The sequence below is a fragment of the Peromyscus leucopus genome, chromosome 7 (assembly GCF_004664715.2).
Source record: "Peromyscus leucopus breed LL Stock chromosome 7, UCI_PerLeu_2.1, whole genome shotgun sequence".
Lineage (NCBI taxonomy): Eukaryota > Metazoa > Chordata > Mammalia > Rodentia > Cricetidae > Peromyscus > Peromyscus leucopus.
Window position 1 is genome coordinate 41063583 of NC_051069.1, and position 7359 is coordinate 41070941.

Genomic DNA, 7359 nt, shown 5'->3' on the forward strand with positions numbered 1-7359 from the left:
GCTCTTGCCACCCCCTCCTTAAACATATCCAATGGGTCTCCGTCACCTGTAAGCAAATCTGTAACTCAGTAGCTTGGTACCCAGGCTCTCCAAGTCCCTGTCACCACCCTCCCCTGTCCCTGGAGCAGCTGTCACCACTCCCTCGTGGCTATTCAGAAATTGTCATTTGGGGGGAAATTCTGAACACCTGGGGACGCGCCAGCCACCATATCTCACACATTTCGCCTGCTTCCTTGATTGCTGTTCCTCCGTGCCCTTTCTTTTCGACCTCCTGTGAGTCTCTCTGACTCATGGCAGGCCATTCCTCTATCTTTTTGCCCTAGCCCTCTACACAGCACAACCAGCCCCATGTGAGAATGATTTATCGCTCCCTCTCATGCCAGCTCCCAACCATTGGATTATGCCTTTCTCAGGGCTGGGGACGAGGCTTATTCATCTCATAATCCCAGGCCTCTCGGAGAGCTGTTCCCACAAAGGGAAACGAATGACTCCTGCTTACCGGACTGAATAGACGGAGTGAATGAAGCGCTGAGCTCAGTGCAGCCTTTGCCCCAATCCAGATGTGTGTTATCTAAGAACAAAGTTGCACAATTTTCAGAAAGCCACCCTCTCTGCAATTAAACATAAGACTCTTTTCTTCTTCTTCTCTCTAATGCTATTGAAATTTCAGAACAATCAAATCTAGATATTAAGCCAACTCAAAGCAATTGGACTCACATATGCTTATTCAGTCTCCCAACACTGAAATCCTCCTGCCTCAGGAGTTATCAGCCTACTTAGAGTGTTGATGGCTCTAGACCAGGCCCTGACTTCAGTTTACTGAGAGTCAGTTATTTCCTGGTGCTTTCACCATTTGGCAATTGTCTTTCTGTAAGGTACCACTGCCTCCTCATCTTAAGGGGTCCCTGGAAGTGGGGAAGATACTGCCTCCATTCACGCCTCTGTAAGCAATGCCCTGCCCAATTTCTCCATAACTGGAAAACCTCCGCCATAGTCAAATAGGTCACTTTCAGAACCTCTATAAACCTAGACTATGCAACTCCACCAGGTGGAATTTATGTCTCATAGTGACCTCTCCTCTGTCCTTCATGCTGTGCTTTGAAAGTCATTCTGCTCCTGCCTTAGAAGACAGAACCGAGCCAGTTCTGTGGATTTGAGCTTCAGTGAAAGAAACCCATGGAGTGATTTTCTTTCACATATGTTCCCATTCCAACTACATGTGTGTTGGGTTGGAGCAGGGATACAGTGGCAGGGGAAGGGGATGTCAACCTACCATCCAGTCCTCTCCAGTCTCCAGAACTTGAGAGAGACTGTGGAGGGAAGGAGGGGCGAGCTATGATGCCAAAGCTACTGAAGAGAGTTAAGGGATCATGGCCTCAGCAACGCCGCGGCTGGGTCAAGACAGGTGGAAGAGGGCGTTGGCAGGTGGAGCCGCTGAGGGTGGAATTGGTGAGCTCAGCAGAGATGGGGCTGAGCCCTCCAGAGTAGGCGGCAGAGGTTGCCGTTCACCAGAAGCAGCCAAGGATGTTGGCCCTGGAGCAGAGCCTCAAGTTCTGGGAATCTTGGGGAGGAGATGAGGACAAATGAATCTGGCCAGATCTGCCAAAATCCCAGGAAGAAAACAGCTCACCAGAGATGTTCTGCCTCAGGCTGGGTTTGAAGGAACCATTCAGTCTGAGTGGGTCCTAAGTTCTATAACTTCTGTGTTCTAAGAAAAATCATTCTCCTTAATTCAAATATTTTGTGTCGATCCTTCCATAACCTCCCGGCATGCCAACCCTCCCAGGATGACTGAGGTGCTCTCCTCGGGGTGAGCTTCCATCTCCTCCTCCTCAAATGATTTCTGCCTGACTTCCTCTGGGTTGCTTGCCCTCAGAATAGATTTAGGGTTCAGAACAAAGCAGGAGGAGCCAGAAGCCCTGTCTTGGGCCTTGATTGCCCCTTCTGCAATCAGGCAGCATGCAAGTTCACTCCCCCAAGCTGCCTGGCTAATCCCCATTCCGGGTTCCCAGGGAGTGCAGTGCCCTGAAGCTCGCCAGGATGCAAATTGGTAATTTTTATTTTTCTGCCAAGCCTCTCACATCAGCTCCAGTTTCATAACCTCAGTCACCCTTCCTTCCCCTCCCTTGCTGCACGTACGGAACCCTCCCTGTAGCCCAGATGCACACCTGCAGGAGAACTTGGCATGGTCTTCCTCCATCTGTCACCGCTTCAAACAGCTCGAGTGTGCTGATGACAGATAAAGTAATTGCAGAGCGTACAAATGACTTAATATTTGATGTGCTAAAATAATTTTTTAATGCCATGCGTTTGTATAATTTATAGCTGGAATCCATGGTTTTCCTCTTGCTTCCATCGGTACCTGGCTGCCCTTCCAGGAGAATGGCGGGAATATTTGCTCTGTGGCTCACGTCTTTGCGCACAAGGAGAAACCAACGTTGGACGGCATCAACAATGCTATTGATTTCTACATCTCCAGGGCCCTGTTCAGTTCTTAGCATGTCGAGGAGCTTAAAAATATTTGATGAATCCATTATTAAGTAGCAGTTTGAGAGTCATCTAACAAATATTCATCGAGTGCTCATGCGTGCCAAACACCACTTTCAGCAGTGGGGTACCATGGTGAACGAGGCAGACAAGGCCCATACCCTCAGGGAGTTTAACATTTGCTAAGAAAGATAGCTACCTAGTGAGGAAGCAGGAAGGGATGGGAGCAAAATTTTCAATCAAGAGAGAGACATGATTTAATTGTTCCACTAGAAAAGGTCCTAGCCTGACACCGGAGGTTGATGAGTGGTCAGTCTGAAAGGTGGCCTGGGAATTCGGCCACTGATAGAAGGTGGGGAGGTCTATCAGTCACACTGGCTCAGATTTTGAAATAAGGGCCAGGCAAGACAATAGAAGAAAATGTCCCCGTTTTCTTTAAAAATCAGACTATTTTTTCTTTTACTGGCCTATGTCCATTGTAGGTAGTACTGGGTTACATAAGGGTGTTTTCATCCAAGTATGTAATGCACTTTGACCACATCGCCCTCCTGCTCCCTGTTCTTCCTATCCACATCTGTCCTCGCTCAGTCCCTTTCATTCTCCAGGCGGGTTTTCACTTCCACTTTTGTGCCATTTGAAACACAGACATGATTTTATGTGTCCATACACAGTCTAGAATCTACAAACCGGGGAAAACAGCACATTTTTTCCTGAGTTTGACTTAATTTATTTAATATGATGATCTCTGATTATGTCTGTTTTCCTGCAAATGGCATAATTTCATTATTTTTTATGGCTGAATAAAATTCCACTGTGTATGTACACTACATTTTCTTTTTGCATGTGTGTGTGATGTGCCTCTGTGTGTGTGTGTGTGTGTGTGCACGCACACACATGCGTGCGTGCGTGTGTGTTTGGTGCAGGAGCATGTAGAGTTCCCAAACCTTGATCACTTCACCTTATTCACAGAGGCAGAGTCTCTCATATTAACCTAGAGCTCAGCATTCATTCCAACTAGTCCAGCTCTTCAGCTTGCTCTGGGGATCCCAGTCTTTGCCTTCTGAGTGCCAGCATTCCAGGTGGGATGCCATGCCCACCCAGCATTTACATGGATACGGAGGATTAGAACTCTGATCCTCAACCTTGCATGGCGGGAGCTCTACCTGCAGAACCATCTCCCTGTCCTCATTTTCTTTATCTATCCCCCTGATAATGCATACCTAGGTTGATTTCATAGCTTAGCTGTTGTGCCTCTGTGATACATTGGCTTGGAGCACCTTTTGGTAAAATATACCCAGGAGGGAGACAGCTGGGCCATATGATAAATATATCTTTAGATTTTTGGGAACCACCATACTGACTTTTTTTTTTCTTTTGGTTTTTCGAGACAGGGTTTCTCTGTGTAGCTTTGCGCCTTTCCTGGAACTCACTTTGTAGACCAGGCTGGCTCGAACTAACAGAGATCCTCCTGGCTCTGCCTCCCGAGTGCTGGGATTAAAGGCGTGCACCATCACCGCCCGGCGCTATTGTTAGTTTTTTTTCATACTGACTTCTATAGAACTTATATAAAGGCTTCCTTTTCTCTATATCTTTAATAGCATTTATTGTTAAATTTTTTTTCTAAATGGTGGCCATTCTGACTGAGTTAAGATTGAATCTCAATGTATTAACTGTTTTTAATTTGCATTTCCTTGATGTGCACAAGAGTCAGTTCTGAATGGATCAAAGTACTAAATGTAAGATCTGGAATTATGAAATCATTGGGAAGAGAAACCAGGAAGAACAATTCGAGATCTAGGTCTTGACAAGGTCTTTCTGAAAAGGACTCTATCTCTCAAGAAACCATGCCAACAGTTGACAAATGGTATTTCATGAAATCAAAACCTTCTGGGGAGCAAAGGAAAACAGTCAAGTCTACAGAATGGGAGAAAAAATTTGCTAATTAAGTACATTTGACAGAGGATTAATAACTAAAATATACAAACAACTAAAAGACCAAAATACCAATAAATGAACAATCAGTGGGTTAATGAATAGATGGTTCTCTGAAGACAGTAAAAACTGGGTATGATGACGCCTTGTATGCAAGGCAAGCACTCTACCCACCACTGAGGTACAGCCCTAGTCCAAGACACTGCCAAAACCAAACAAGATGAAGTCAAACTGGGCCAATTTCAAAAGAACTTTTAAGAAACAGACGATTTTCTGACAGAGAATTTTGTCCCCCGTATACTCTATTTCTTAAATGTCACCCACAGTTCTGTGTACAAAGGACAGATGAGAAGAATGTAGCTGGTAGAGGCTCATCCAAGATGTCTGGTTCTCCCTCCTGTGGTGTCTGATTCTCTTCCTTGGTCTGAGGACCTCTCTGTCTCTCTCTCTTAGACTTCCAAAGCTGCGGGTGTTGTCCTGGTACCAATTGCTCAGGTTTACCAGTAGCATCACACTGGAGGTTGAAAGTGAGCATGGGAGTCATAGTTATACTATGGAAACTAAGGAAATGTGTACAAACTCGGGGATTTTATTTTTCTTGAGGAGTAAATCATTAATCACTTCCTACCCCACCATGGCTGGCCATTCCACAGTGAAGCTAGAAGCTAGCAGCCTGAAGCCCTCAGATTGCAAAGGACATCTGTTTTACCCATAGTGCCTAGATCCTGGCTCATTGAGGCATGCCATTTCTCCCCACCTCTGTAGGCTGTCCTTCAGCCCACAGGATGATTTGCTGTCTGTCTTCTGATTCCTTCTCCCTTGCCCACTTGGGGTATTTGTATATTAGAACAAAAATACAGAGAAAGCAAGGCAAATTAGTTTTGCTCATTAACTGCCCCCATGGAAGTCAATAGAGTATGTAATCAGTGTGATGTGTTGGAAGTGTTCTGGACATGGAAGAACTGGGCTCTTCTCCTTGCCATTTACTCACCATGAGACTTCTGTGTGTTCCCTGATGGCAGTGTGGAGGTAATCATAACAAACACAAGGTTGGCCTATGAATAGAACACAGAATCTCATCGGCATTCATTAATTCCTTTCCTCCCTTTATGGTGATATTTTATTTGTACTGAAATGTAATTTTAATTTTATGTTAATAAAGTTGCCCTGCGATCAGAGCTATTAGAGCCATAGCAAGAGCGTGGTGGTTAGAAGAGCTAGGTAGATTTCTGTGTGTTCAGGGATACAGCCAGTATTGGAGACATACGCCTTTAAGATCTGGAGGGCAGTACTTACAGGCAGTGATGAGGCAGTCATGTGGTTGGGTTTACAACCAATGAGAAGGCAGAACAGAAAGACTATTTAAACACAGACAAACAGGAAGTAGCTCTCTCTCAGGGAAGTTAGGAGCACTGCAGGAGGTAAGATTTTATCTCTGAGCTCTGACCTCTCGGCTTTCTCTTTTACATTGGCTCTGTGTTTCTTATTTTAATAAGACAATTGGTTACATCTACATATGGCGCCCAACGTGACAAGGATTTTAAATTCTGGAAATTGTTGACATCCCTTACATGCACTCTAAAACTCCATGACTTCATTTTCCTAATTTTCTTTTCCTTCCTTCCTTCCTTCCTTCCTTCCTTCCTTCCTTCCTTCCTTCCTTCCTTCCTCCTTTCCTCCCTCCCTCCCTCCCTCCCTCCGTCCCTCCCTCCCTCCCTCCCCCCTCATCTTTCCTTAACTGCTTTGGACTGAAATCAGGGCCTGTACGTACTAGGCAAGTGCTCTGCCACTGGATTACCTCCTCAGCCTAAAATAAACTTCAATGTGTGATGTTTGCATGTTTGCTTTGAAGAGATAATGGAGGTCACCTGTGAGGACACACAAGCCTAACCTTGCCCACACTGACCCAGAAGCAATGCCAAGGTTCAAGCATTTGGAAATTTTTGAATAAGATGGTGGACTTGAAGCTGCCTCTGTGCACTTGGTGAGAGAGAATGGTCAAAACAAGACAAAGTAGACTCTATACTGAAAAGGGAGGGAAAGAGGGGGAAGGGAAGGGAGATGGAGAGGGAGGATGGGAGGGAGGGAGAGGAAGGGAGGAGAGAGAGAGTAAAAGAGAGCGCACATTGGAAATCCACAAAGATTCAGGGCAGTTGAAACATATGGAGGAAAACAGGAGCGTCACAGGGAAAAGAAGACAGCCAGTCTGGACCCAGCTCCAGCTCTGAGCCGGGAGAGGAGCAGAAGCCTCACCACAAGATTGTTTTCTCACCTCAGTAAGCGGTATTGGGAGTTGAGCCCTCAAACATGAGCTTTTTAATAAGAGCCTCTCAATAAAACTGGAAGAGATATGCAAATCATTCAAGCATCTCTGTTACAATTCATGAACAGTTGGTTATTCAGTCCCAGAGCCCATCTCCAAAAGGTTCTGAGGAGACAGTGCTGAAGAGAACCAGGCGAAGCTCTCACATATTACAGACTGAGCCAACATGGCAAGGCTGGGGTATTTCCTTATGACTCTGGTTTTATCCTTCACGTAACAATAACAATACACTTGAAGAGCAGAGTTATCTGTCCTGGAGGTTGTCCTTCATGAGACAGGTAGGGAACAGAGAGGAGGCGTGGGACGGGGCTTCAATTTCAAGTCATCTCTGACCCAGGGCAAGAGTGATGTTTGCTCAGCATCGCCTTCATATCCCAAATAGCGCATACTCATCTTTCCCTAATCAGGTGCATCACTTCCCAATGACTCCCAGGAGTTCTGAAAAGCAGCATGGCATCAGAGAATTAGGACCAGTGACGCTGTTTGGCTCACTCACCACCTTTTGCCACCCAGTGCAGGGAGGGACAAGAGATGGGACAGAATCTCGTCCCTCAAGGCTCTGTAAATCATGCCATGACAAGACTCCTTCCATAGTGCTCATCCTAACATCTCGCCAG

General features: G+C 45.8%; 1 pseudogene; it reads left to right on the top strand.

Annotated features, from left to right (window-relative positions):
* The first annotated feature begins 1370 nt into the window (after positions 1 to 1370).
* Positions 1371 to 7359, top strand: part of LOC114684407 — a 15272-nt pseudogene continuing 9283 nt past the window's right edge.